A 14,084-nucleotide genomic window follows, 5' to 3' on the forward strand; every position below is an offset into this window, starting at 1 on the left:
CTCTGTGCGTGCATCTGTGTATGTGCACACCCGGCTCCCCAGGGGGGCGCGGGTATCCCCTGTGTGTTTGTGGATATATATGTATATATGTGGATATATACATATATATATATATATATAAATATATATAAAATATGTGTGCGTAGCCACACATATTAATGCATGCAAACATCCCTTTGTAATTTAGTAATTTTGTCTTTGATGGTAAAATGCCTTGTCTATAATGGGTTGCAAAATTTTGGAAGTAAGGTCTGGTACAATGTCAGCGCTATCTGATTTCTTAATTTTCTGAGATCTCTTTTTCTCTAGGGAGTTTTATATTCCTAACTATGACAATATTTCAGTCCTTAATTTCCTTGACTAGTGTGTGTGAGAGAGCTCTTCCCCCATTTTTAAAGAACTGTTAACAACAACAAAAAATGAGTGATATGAGTATGTAATTCTTTCTCAGGAGTATGCACTATTTTATTTTCTTCTGTTTCCTAAAGCTTTGCCCGCTTGGCTTATGAGCTTCTTCAAAGAGGACTAGAGATCCCTACACAATATATCAGGTACAGAGAAAAAAAATCCACAATTCTGATATTCTGATACTTTTTATTTTTTGCTTTTTTTGCTTTTTCAAATCAAAGCCAGTTGTTACTGAATTCTGTAGGTGCACTTCTTTAAAGAAGCTCAAAGGGAATAATTTGAATGAGATAAAAATATAAGTTGAAATCGAGGTGTACTGTTGCAAAGAGAATAAGAGCTGTGTTGAATGTTACGGCACTTGCTTGGCACTAGGATTTTGTACCCAGGGAGGAAAGAGTTGCCATGTGAGCTGGCTCCTCGTGATGGGAGTGGGGAGGGTTTGCCAGGGAATACCCTGATTTCTGAGCTCAGTCTGAGGAACTCTGTTTCTCTTAGAAAGCTTTATTTTTAAAAAAAAAAAAAAATGTCTTGTGACTCTTGCTTTAGAACAAGTCGGTGTGGTAAGGGGGGCAAAAACTTCTTAACTCCAATGTTTTTCTTGGTGGTTTGGTGTCTGACAGGATGTCTTATGCATATGATTTGGGGTGGTGGGGGTGAAGGGGAAGTCTTATTTCTTTCCTCTCTGTCTTTTTTTTTCTTTTTTCTTTTTTCAACATATGTTTCTTTGTCTTCTCTGGTAAAAATAACGCTGAAGTGTAAGGATATGGATTTCTGTTTGGATTCTGTGGTGTCGGGTAATTGCATGTGTTACTCAGTGGGCAGGCCTTGTGCACTAACACATCTTTTTGCTTATGTCAGAACTGGGTGTGGGTAAATCTCCAGGAGCCACTGGCAAAATTCCAGTGGGGTCAGGCCTCCCCCTAAGATCCCTGTGAAAGCTGCAGGACTCATCCCCACCATCCCAAGCAGGCACACCTGAACTCAAAACAAGAGAGAGAGAGAGGAAACCTTAGCCTTGCTTTAATTTTGAGATACCTTCCAAAGTGGATAGTGAGGGAGAAATAATTCAGCAATACTCTCAACATCCCTTGATGAAATGTTCTCAAAACAAAAGAGCAAACTATCCTCTTGTCCCTTGGCTCTCTGAGATGTGGTTACAGCTGAGGGCCTGCTCTGCTTTTCAAATTTTCATGCAGCCAGGCCTCAGCTCTTGTTCTCTACTTGTGATTTGGGCACAGGTGGCAATGGAAATCAGGGATCATCCAGCCTCAAGGAGCAGTGGCCCCTCCTGAGCTGCTCCTTGCTCACCTTTGGTTCTTCTGGGGCAGTGTGCTGTGGGGGCTCTCCTGTGAGAAAATGGGGAACCGAGGCAGGCAGCCTTCTTCATGAGCTGCTGGGATGAGTTGGAGGCAGCCTTAGACCCTGGCATGTCCCTGCTGGGACAACCAACCTGGGTTTGGTTGTGGTGGGGATTGTCACATCCCTGTGGATGTCGCCAGGGGAGGTGTGGTGGTCAAATCACAGATCCCCACCAGCAGGCTGGGGACCCTCAGACTGAAAAATAACATCCAGGCAGCCCCCAGTCCTCCAAATCTTACCCCTTGCCAACCACCCCAAAGTCCATCAGGCTTCTGGGGAAGGACAATTCAGGCTCCAGTGGCCCGGCACGTGATGCAAGGGAAAGGGAAAGAGGGGATCTGGGGAGGAACAAATGTCCCCACCTGGAAGCACAGTTCCCTTCTCTGCCTGATGGGAATATCCTGTTTATTGGAGCAGAGAGCCAAGTGTTGGATGTTGCCTTGCATTCCCCCTGCAAATAGGATTTATGAGGAGCCTGTGGGTCCAGCCCTTCAGCATCACCCGGCCCAGTGGGGCTTTTGGGTGTGGGGAGCTTTATTAGACTGAGAACAAATTAGCTCTCAGTCTTCCACATCCCCAGCTGCATGTGCAGGGCCATGGGAACCTGCCCCCTGCCACCCCAGAGCTTGCAGCTGAAGGCTTTGGGGCCGTGTTGGGAATGGCCTTTCCTTGTCTTTGGGGAAATGTAGGGGATTCTCCGTTCAGCTGCACACGACGGTATCCCACCATCACTGTGGATTAATGGGGACAGGGAACCCTTGGGGAACTTCTTGGGGAAAGACTTAGGTATGTGAGGGCCTGATCCTGCTGCTGCTGAAATCTCCCCTAGACACAGGTTTGGTCACCTGGACCACGCCTAAACCTTGAGCAGGTTGAGGCAAGAGTTTCAGTCTGTCCCTTGTGCCTTCTACCTGGAGGAGACAAACTGCAAATGCCAGACTGTGCTGTGCTCAGGCAGAATAAAGCCAAATTCCCATTGACTGCAGTGGGATGTCCTCGCTCCATTTGCTCCCCAAAGTGTGGAGACAGAACTCACAATGTTTATGATTGAATGCAATCAGGCAGAGAACAGGAGAGGAGCACAGCTCTCTGTCCTTCTCCCCAGCTTAGTGTTGGTCCCAGAGGGAATTATCCATTGCTTGGTGGCTCCTCTCAGTGCTGAGTACAGAAGTCACCCCCAAACTAAACTCAGCCTCCCTCTTGAAGGCATTTTCCTGCTCCCCTCCACTTTCCCAGCCTGACTACTTGCGTTGGCGGAGCACCTCAGACGTTTATCTCATAATTGAGTTATTAAAAGATTTGGTTTCCTCGGGATCATAAATCAATAAACAGGAGGATTAACACGGCAGCCTTGCTTTGTAACTCAAGGGAAAAGTTTGAGGAGAGACCATGAAAAGTTTGTTTTCAAACCAAACAGGTGGGTTGCTGTAAATTTTATTTTATTCTTAGTCTCCTTTTTTTTTTTTTTTTTTTTTTTAATAACAGTTCCTTAATTGCCATTGGAAAGATCTTTATTTTTGTATGCTCCCTGACTTTTTTTTTCCTGGTTGTTATTTACGCAAGATGTGAGGGAAACAAGAAGCCAATTTTATGGGAATCCTTTTACAACCCGATGGTTTCTTTAAAATTGGGTTGTGTCTTGTCCCACCTAATAGAAATTCTCTGTGAGAAGCTGTTTAAAGTCCCTTTGCATCCCAGACCAGTCTCTCCCCGAATCCCCAGATTTGCATTTGGGGCTGGGAGGGAGCGGGGGAAGGATGGATTTAAGACCTTTAGCTGTGCCCAAAGGGCTTGTTTCCCTTCCCCTGCTCCTCTCTGACCGGTTTATCACACAGACCTGTCCGGCTCCGCTTTAATACATTTCTCCCAGAATTTGGTGCTTGTTTCAGCTGCCGTAAGCATTTACCAGATCGACCCAGCCAACCTCCCCCTCCCCTCCGGCTTCCCTGTGTGAGAGAGACCGTAGGCTTTTTACAAATAGTATATTTTCTTATACAAAGGGAAAAAAAAAAAATAAAACATCCCCAAACACACTGGCAAACGCCTGAACATTTCGAGAGAGATGAAACACTGTGTGCCAGCGAGAAATAAGGCAAAAAAAAGAATAAAAAAGAAAAAAAAAAAGAAAAAGACCCAAACAAACGCAAAGCTCTGAAAAAGCGAATGAGAAACTGGTAAGATGAAAGAAAAAATAATAAAAAATTCTCCTTTTATGCCCCAAACGATCCCTTTCACCTCCTCTTCTTGAAAAATCTGACCATGCAGTTAGAAATATCAGTTTATCGACTCTTCCTGAGAAGACATGTGGAGAGGCATTCAGTATTGAGTTTGTATATATTTATTTATGCTTAATTTAACGGGAATGTGTAAATATGGCGAGCAAGTAGTTTTTGGGTTATTTATCTGTGACTCTATACCTCTGTGAATGGGTGGGGGAATTTAAAAACGAAAAGTATAAAAAAAAAAAAACAAACAAAAAAGAAAGAAAAAAATAAAAAAAATCCCGCTTGACTAGATAGTATCCTATCTGAATCTTTTCTGTTCTTTATAGACAAGCTGTTATGGTAATGGGTAGAAATTGGTTTCTTGTCCAGTGATGACCTGATTTACATAAATAATAAGAATAAGAATAAAAAAAAAAGAGATTGTTGTGTTTTGTTGTATTTTCCTCTTCAGTTTTTTTGAATGTTGGTGCTGCTTCGATTCTGCAGACGGATTTACTTATAATGCCAAGAAGTCTTTATTTTCCCAATCTAGGCTTTGGGGAAATTCAGGACATGTCTCTACATTAAAAAAAAAACAAAAGAAAAAAAAAAAAAGACAATAAATATTGCTTCTCAGAAATGTTGGTATTTTATTTCTGTCTGACTCAAAAGTGTCCATATTTTTTCCCATTCTTACCTCTTCATTCTAAGCAGACCTATAATAAACCTCATGTCATGTTAACGTGAGCTTTTGTTTCATTTTGCTTTAACCAGCTGAATTCGGAGTAAACCTTTTTCTTTCTAAAGTCTGAACCGCTAAAAGAAAATTTTATGTAAGCTTGCAGCTCAGCAAACTTTTTTTCCCTCCCACCGCTATGTTATTGTAACTGTACATTTCGCTTCTGCATACCTGGATGTCTGTAAATAGATGTATATTTATATATACACTCTTATATAGAGATCGGGAGTGATGTTCGTATTCACAGTGCGGGTTTATTTTCTACCTTTGGGTCTACACTTGCAGCTCCAGAAATTAGCAAAGGGAAATATTCAAAAGAAAACTTATTTCTCCCCCTTCCCCCTTCCCTTCCCCTCCTTTCCCAAATTTAGGTTTGCAATCTCCGCAGAGCTGAGGGGAGATCCGGATCCCCAGGGTGAACCCGGAGCCACTCCGGAGTGACTCGGGGTTTACCCTGCGGCTGGGGAAAGGAGGAGCGGGACCAGATTAGGGCCTCAGGATCTTTTAATTAACTGTTTTTTACTGGTATTATAGAAAACACCTTTTCCTCCACCCCTCCCCACCGTGTTTCTTTTTAATTTTTTTATTTTGTTTTCTTTTTTAATTTTTCGGGTATTTTTTTTTTCCTGGAAGGCACTGTCAATTTAACCCTCCGCACAGTCACTCTGAAAACAAACACACACGTGTGCTCGAACGGAGCCCTGAGGGTGGAAAACCGGTTTAGAGGCTCCCTTTTAGTGCGGTGAACTATTTCAGTGAAATAGCCGGTCTGAGGGCTCTCCTGGGCTGGGGTTTATCTGCTGGTTTCTAGAGAGAGCGGTCGATGTTTGGAGAGGGCAGACGGAGAGGTGCAGGAGCCCTGACAGGCGGTGGATCGGTTTTTGCAACTTAATATTTCTCTCGGAGGGGATGGGGGAATAGCAAAGAATAAATCCATCCCCACCTCCATCTCCCAAACTACCTCCCTTCTCCCTCTCCTTCCAGCTTGGACTGCGGGAGCCGGCTCAGCTGATCGCCCATGGTGTCCAAAATAAATCATCATCTTCATCATAATAAAAAAACCAAAACCAAACAACATTGCAAACGACGAGCCCAAAGTGTGTTCTATGGGAAACCTTTCGAGGCTCGGCTGCCTCGGCTTCAGCCAGGCTTGGACTCAGCCGTGACCTACTTTCTCTCCGTGGTGTGATGGCAAAAACGCCCGGAGCAAGTTTGTGGGGCCCGGGATGGAGGAGGCGGGTGGGTGGGTGTGGGGGACGGGGAGAGCAGAGCCCGGGGTCCAAGCACGGGGAAAACGAGCTGGGGGAGCAGCCGAGCTGCGGGAGAAAGAGCAAAGGGCATCCCCCGCTTTCCCTTTCCTAATTTTTACCGTGACTTTGCAGGGCGGGGAGCGGGGACCCCCAGAGCTCCCTCCTCGGTCCCTCTGAGCAGCTGCGGGCAGGTGTGGGGGTAAGGATGCCGCTGGGCTGGGAATACCTAAAGCTGAGCTGATTCCCTAAAGCCAGGCTGCATGCCCCGCTTTTTTAGTTTGTTTTGTTTGCTTTTGTTTTAATCGCACCGATAGTATTATTTTTAGTAGAGCACATGTTTTGCATGAAACCTTCCAAAACAGCCCTCGCCGTTCCCAGCGGAGTCTGGGGGGAGATTGTTTGGAGGGAGAGGGAGGGATCAGGAAGTTTCTCTGTTTCAAGAACTGTGGAACTGTTACGTAAAAAAGGGATTAAAAAAAACCAAACCAAAATCAGAAAAACAAACAAATAAAAACAACAACAACAAAACCAAAACCAAAACACCGAAGCAACGAAACCAAAAAACCAAACCAAAACAAAAACAAATGCACCTGGAAAAGCTCTCTTGTAACTCAGCAGAAGGACCCGCTTGTGGAAACCGAGGGCTTCCTTTTAAACGGGACCCGACAAAACGAGGAAGGGCTCATACCGAGTTTCCCAGGCTCCCGGCGACTGTGTCAAGGTTGCAAATTCAAAGCACATCCATGTGTCTGTTTATAATAAAGTGCAGCTCGCTGCTTCGGGAGGCAGTGCTGTGTCCTGCCTCCTCCCGGGCCCTGCAGCCAGCTCGGACACTGGAGCACTGGGCTCTGGAAACGTGGTGGCAGGAAAGCAGGAATATTCCTGCTGATCTCCTTCACTACATTTTCCTAGTGATCTTCAACAAGTCAGATTGATGTCTCTTTCTTTTCTTTCTTTCTTTCTTTCTTTCTTTCTTTCTTTCTTTCTTTCTTTCTTTCTTTCTTTCTCTCTTTCTCTCTTTCTCTCTTTCTCTCTTTTCTTTTCTTTCTTTCTTTCTTTCTTTCTTTTCTTTCTTTCTTTCTTTCTTTCTTTCTTTCTTTTCTTTCTTTCTTTCTTTCTTTCTTTCTTTCTTTCTTTCTTTCTTTCTTTTCTTTCTTTCTTTCTTTCTTTCTTTCTTTCTTTCTTTCTTTCTTTCTTTCTTTCTTTCTTTTCTCTTCTTTCTTTCTTTCTCTCTTTCTTTCTTTCTCTCTCTCTTTCTCTCTTCTTTCTTTCTTTCTCTCTTTCTCTCTTTCTCTCTCTCTCTCTTTCACTCTTTCTTTCTCTATTTCTCTCTCTCTCTCTCTCTCTCTTCTTCTCTCTTTCTCTCTCATTCTCTTTCTCTTTCTCTCTCTCTTTCTCTCTCTTTCTTTCTCTCTTCTCTTTCTTTCTCTCTCTCTTTCTCTCTTTCTCTCTTTCTCTCTTTCTCTCTTTCTCTCTTTCTCTCTCTCTCTTTCTCTCTTTCTCTCTCTCTCACTTTCTCTTTCTCTTTCTCTCTCTCTTTCTCTCTTCCTACCTATCTACCTATGCTTTGGTTTTCCTCCTCGCACCTTCCCCAGTAAAGGATAAACCCCAGAGTAGCCGTGGTGACCCCAAGCCAGCCCAGCCGTACCCCAGCTCAGCACCACCTCCCTTCCCCAGGGTTCTCATCTGCTTTCCCAGCCATGACCAGCAGGGACCTTCCCTCCCTCCGCCTCTCCTGCCCTGCCCCATTCTCTTCCTTTAAACTCAGGTAGTTTTGGCTTCCATTACAAAACTTCAGCGTGATTTATGTAGTTATAAACATCAGTTTTGTCTTTCATCCCTTTGGGGTGAACTCTTTTCTTTGGCTTCTTTTCCCTGCGTTTTCCCTCCCTACCTGCATGGTATGGCCCACTTTTATACGAGATCTCATAAATAACATCTGGTGTCCCTATGATGGAACTAGTCAAATGTCTTAAATAATCCCCAGGACCAGTATATGCACCGAATTCCTTCGTTTTCTCTGTCTGTCTCGTAAACAGGCATCCACAGATATTTTGCCCCTGTAGCTGGAAGTGTGGCTGTGTCTGTGCACAGCTGTACCAGGACTTTGTGTTACATTTTGTGTCACAACTGCTCGTAGCTCCAGAGTTGGTTCCACTATTGGCTTTTAGGAGTTAAGGGAAAAACAAAAGTGCGCCTTGTCTTTGCCTTCGGAATTTAACCCTTGCAGGAGAGTCCAGCCGGTGCAAGGGGCCGGTCCTTCCCGGAGCTCTCTCCTCAGGGCTCTGCTGCTTTCTGCACATCCCGCTGTCCCAGCGGAGGAAGGGCTGCCCCCATTACCCTTCCAGCAAAATCCTCCCTCTGCCTTCGAGCGCTTCCAGGGGCAGGGAGGGATAAATCTCTGGGGGTTTAGGAGTTGAAAGTGTCTCTATGCTCCCTGCTTTCTGTGAAGAAGGAAAAAAAAAAACCAAACAAAAACAAACAACCAAAATCTCACGTAATTACAAAATGACCGCAATTACGTTGGAGCTTCCTCCAAACAAAATTAAAATTTAAAAAAAGTGTGTGTGTGTGTATTTGCGCATGTATTTCTCACCCGAATTTTCAGAATCGCTTTACCCTCTCCGGCCACGAATGGGACAAATGTATAAAAAAATTCCCCAACCGAAATAACCCCCAAACCACCCAAATCTAACATTTGCAAGGTGTTTTTAATACAAAGGCAAACACTGGACCTCCACAGCTCCCCAGCGTGGGGAAGTGCCGTGGCGGTCATTATCAGTCCTGTTAAATACACAGAGAAATCGCCTGCATCTCCTGACAGCGTGAGAGGAGGATGCTTCACTCAGGTCCGGAGGAACACTTCCTTTAAATCAAAAACCTTTGTCTCCTTCCAGGTGATAAATCAGTGCACGTTGGGATTTACTAAGAGCATTCTCTTCAATTGCAATTATATCCGTAGTTTTACTCGTTTAAAACACCAATGTGAATGAAATGCGTGAGGGCATTTATTTTCCTTGTAAAAATCCGTCAAAATAGCAGGGAAGGTTTTTTTTGCCTCATGAAATCAGCACTAACAATAGTTTATCTTTGTGCACAAAGCATCACCTGGCAGTTTTTTTGCTCCTGTGTAAATCCCAGTAACTCACCCAAAAGCTGCAGTTTTCTCAAAGAACTCTGACCAACGATTGGGGTGAGATCAGCCTCGGTCACCCCTAAACTCCGCTTTATTCCAGTGCAGAGTGGAACCTGTTTTGGCTGGGAAAAATGGAGCCTGATTCCAGCTCTGTGTAGAAAATCACAGGATAATAACTGGTAGTGATGGGAAGAGGGTGTGGGGTGGTGGTAGAAGAACTGCAAAAGGGGCTAGAAACCACTTTTTTGGGTAAACGGTTTTCACGAAAATAGTCTGGAGTGAAAAATGCATTTTAAATTGGAGAGCAGGAAGGAAAGGAGCGAAATACCCGAAAAGTTCTGGATTTTGAAGTTAAGACGAGGGGGTAAATGTGAGAGGTGGCTCCGCTGGAGAAATGAAGCAAACACCGGCTCTACCCTGCCCCAGAGCCGCCTGTTCATCCCCACACTCACACAACGCCGTGCAGCCACATCAGTGAAGGCTGGCAGAGTGAAGGAGGCTCTGGTTAAACCCCTCCAATGCTGATTTCCCGGGACATTGCCATTCCAGCCGGAGCCTGGAGGCTTTTCCTTGCTCCCGGCAGCTGCCGGGGGAGGACGGGGCGATGGCCGAGGCAGAGCAGGGACCTCCTTCTCCTTACGCTTCACAGGTTTCTCTAAACTTTAACTTCGGTGTGACATGAGGCGAGGGAAAGTAGCTGAGCCCCGACCTGAAAACTCGCATTTTGGAAAGAGATGTTTTTTCTCCTCCCTTCTTTTATTTTTAATATGTATATATTGTTTTACCTGACCCTCCTTGCTCCGGCTTGGAAGTTTGGGCTTGTTTGGAAAGTTTGGAAAGAATAACCATTAGGAAAAAAAAAATAAAAAAAAAAAGGAAGTAACTTGGTTACAGAAAGTTTCCCGTCTGGATAAAAAGGTGGTAACTGTAGTGGTTTTCTCGCTGATGTGGAGCAATATCAGCAGCCCAAATAAACTCCCTGGGCTGGGGTACAGTCCCGCGTGTGAGAGTCAAGTAGGGATTTTTGCCCTTCTCCAGCGGTAAAAATCGTGCCTGTGTGTTTGTGTACATACGTGTGCTTGTGTTACCAACCTGCGGGAAATATTTCACAGCTGCTTATTTCTCCCGATGCAGAAAATGAAGGGTACGGGGTTACTGAAATGAAGGGTTCGGGGCTGTTTTCTCCTTTCCGCACTTGCTTTTTCCATCTCTCTATTTCTGTGCCCCTTCCCGTGCAGGCAGAGCCTTTCACAGGCTCTTTTATTTGCCCAGAACTCCTGACACACAGCTCAGGGTGGCTCTTTCTGCAGTCTGGGCTCCAAGCCCTGCCAGGAGGGATGGCCCCGCTCTGAAACAGGCTCGGACGCTGCTGTTGGAAAGCGAGAATTAACAGTGATGGGGAAGGGGGAAAATTTGGGTTAACCCCAGTGATATCAGTAATCCTGACTAGGAAATAAACAAACAAACAAACAAACAAACAAACAAATTATTATTATTATTATTATTATTATTATCATTATTATTATTATTATTATTAATAATAATAATAATAATAGTAATAGTAATGACACCACAGATATAATAATAAAAAAGATGCCATCAGAAAAGGGAGGAAGACCTAAGAGGGAGCCCATCCTTTTCCCAGCCTCATCACTACCTCCTTCAACCCTGCAACCCTCTCTCCTTCCTAGGGGGTTCTGCACACCCCAAAGCAGCCCCTTCTCCCCTCCATGCAGGGTGATAAGGAGATTGCCCTGCCCGCTCTGCTTCCCCGACTTCCCCCCTTCCCCTCGCCCCCTTCCCAACATCCTGTCAAGCAATAGGCTGTAAAATAGTTATCCAGCCCAGCACACAGGCAAGTGCCGTTTGAGAGTAATTTCTGCCCCGAGCACTTGGCCGGGGGCAAAGCAAGCGTGCTCTCTAACTGATCAACCTGGATATTTCATTATTCATTAATTTACTGTTTAACCAAATCCCACTCATTATCAGAGGCAACGCTTGGCAGAGCCCAGCGAACAGTAGCAGTTGGTGTCAGGCGTGGAGAATTGGCCCATTTGATCCTGGGCTGTTTTATTATTCAACACCACTGACTGAGAAAAAGGCCCATGAATAATAAAGAGCCAAAGCGTGTTTGAACTGAGAAGCATGACACAGCCTTACAAAACAGCAGTTAGGAAATTAAAGGCGAGGTGGCCCAGGCTTTGCATTTTTTATTCTCAGTGTGGGCACAGGCATTGGGATTCCACATTTTTGTTGCTCCTGTGTTTATTGTTGTGGCTGTTACTATTTTCCCACAAGCTGTTTGAGAGGTGTGAACCCAAAATGTGGATTGGGATCTTTTTCATTGCAAAGTTGCTCTCTTTGCTCTATTCCAAACATCACTTTTGTTTTAATAATGGCATATTCTTGTGCTGCATGATTTTTCACCCTTCCTTTACTCTATAGGAAATGAGCCCACTACAAGCATCAGACATGGATAATTTTGGGTGCAAATCCACAAAAAACCACCTCAACAGAAAGTTAACTGAGCACTGGGATGCCAGTGGTGCCACAGAAACTCTGCTGAGATCCTGATGGACCCTCAGGGCTGGGTCTAGTCTTTGAGGATCAAGCCTCCAGAAAAATACTACTCTGAAGGCATTTTTCATATTTTGATGAAAAATCAAAATACTCTATGATGGATCATCAGCTGAAAAGCAGAATACATTTCCTAGAGAGCAACATTTACAATTTTTTTTCACATTCTTAGCAAATGATTGAATTGTAACCCTTACTGTCACCACAAAGCTTTTCACTCTTCTGAATCCAGATCTTTGCCCCTTGGCCCTAACCTTGCCATGACTATGGCAGAAGCTCACAGGTGCTATCTCAGTTACATCAGGGTCATATTGGATTTTCCAAAATGCTTCTGTTTCTGTAGGATGAGTGAATGTGGTGACTATGGAGGGGTGGCATTTAGCATGGCTTTTAAAGAAATGGTGGTTAAAACATGGGGTCCTGAAAAAGAATGAGGAGCAAGCAGCCAACAGCAGCTTGGAAAAATGTTGATCAAAATATCTCTGACTTATAAAAGTCATATAAGAACGTTGGAGCAAGACAATTTATCTGAAGCCACACCAATCACAGGAGTGAACCTGGAATATTCACAGCAGCCAAACCTGAATCTCACCCTCTCCAAACACAAGAGCCTTGCAAGGCATTTGGTCAAAATATTCTTTCTGTCTTGTCATTGTGATCTTTGTTGATTATGACAGTGCTGTGGTGAAATACTTTCTAATTTTTCTATGTTGCATTACAATTTCTGTTGTATGTTTAATGTCATTAGGTTGTGGCAAAAATCTGGCTTTTAATCTTTCCACAAGGAGATGGCAGGATGCATTCAGCACTTCATATTTTTCTAACCTCATTCTGTTGGCTTTGCCAAGAATTATGTCAGGAGCAGCCAGACATAAAAGGTATTTTAGTCCCTGCACAGAATGCTGGGCAGAACACACAGAGGTGGTGGAATGGGAGTGCCATCCCCGTGACACCGACACTGGTGTGTCACTGGCAAACCTCTGTGGTTTGCATCTCTTCAGGCTTGGACAGTCCTGAAGATTTTTGGGTGATGAAAAGAGATTGTTCCCTTTTTCTGTGTCCCTCCCTCCCTTCTCTCTCCTCTGGTCTCCTTTCCCTCTGAGGCACACAGAATTGGGATTTCTGGTGGGTGGTAGACGTGCAGGGAATGATGATCGTAATGCCAAGTCCAGGTTATCTGCACATATTAGTTCTGGTCAGGATCAACAAAGACCTCCTAAATGGTTTAGAGTTACTTGATGTGGATCAATTGTTTATTTAATAAAAAAGTGGCCAATTCAACCTCATACCACATGTCTTGTTTTATTTGTGGCCTGGCTTACTGCAAAGGCATTTTTGATCAGGCCATGTGTATCCCATTGTGGTGGCAGGCACTTATCCATAGACTCTGTCTTGTCCTGCAGGGGTTTTTAGGTTTGGATTTTTTGGTTTAAGTTTGTTATTTTTCTTTCCTTATTCTTCTTTTTCCTTTCTCCCACCACCTGCCACTACTTCTAGGGCTGAATTTTGTTGGGATCTTGTCCTGATTAATAAAAACTCTGATCCAAGCTTCTGTCAGAAATATACAATTGGAAATTTGGCTCCTTAGTCAGAGCTTTTCCTTATCTTCCTAAATCAAAACACACTTTAGAAATTACTTCAGATTCTCAGAGCTTCCTCTTAAGTCTGTTTCAGACTGACTGTGGTTTCAAATATTGAAAAAAATAATGTGATGTCTGGGCATATGGGTGCACATGGGTTGGTACAGATGAGCCTTCTCTCTTTATGCCTCTGAAGGGTCTGAACACAACATTTTCTTCTATCCTCTTTTCTTACTGATCTTTTATTACTGTTCATGGCTGTGGTTACTGTTCCTGGAATTGAATGCACCTGGTGAAACCAGTCCCATCGCCTCCCAGATTTCTTTTTAACATTTGTGTGGGCTTCACACACCTCTGTGGTGGGTCTTGTCTTCATGAAGACATGATGGGCTTCAGGGTGAAGTCAGAGAAGCAAGGAATCATGGAATGGTTTGGGTTAGAAGTAGCCTTGAAGGTTATGTTCCAATTCTCCTGCCATGCTCAGGGAACCTTCCACCAGACCTTGTCACTGGCAGCCCCCTCCAACCTGGCCTTGGACACCTCTGGGTCTGTGGTCACTGGAACAACCCTTTTGCTGAATTTGGGAGAAGAAGGATTTCACCTGCTCATCACCAGCTGCCCAGGAAGGCCATGCAGCCATGCAGAGGGGATTATTTGTATGGATCACCTCAGAGGGGATGTGTATGGTCTGCTTGCAGACTACTCAGTGGGTGCTTGTCCATGTGTCAGGGAAGGTCAGGAATTTGTTTTTGTAACATTTCCATAGATGCAACAAGGGATTGAGGTGACTGTATTCCTCCAAAAGAAACTCCATCACTGTCTACAGATGAA

Source organism: Pseudopodoces humilis, chromosome 3 (assembly GCF_049639895.1).
Source record: "Pseudopodoces humilis isolate 2021_Gansu_Grassland_sample_001 chromosome 3, ASM4963989v1, whole genome shotgun sequence".
In the NCBI taxonomy this organism is placed as follows: domain Eukaryota; kingdom Metazoa; phylum Chordata; class Aves; order Passeriformes; family Paridae; genus Pseudopodoces; species Pseudopodoces humilis.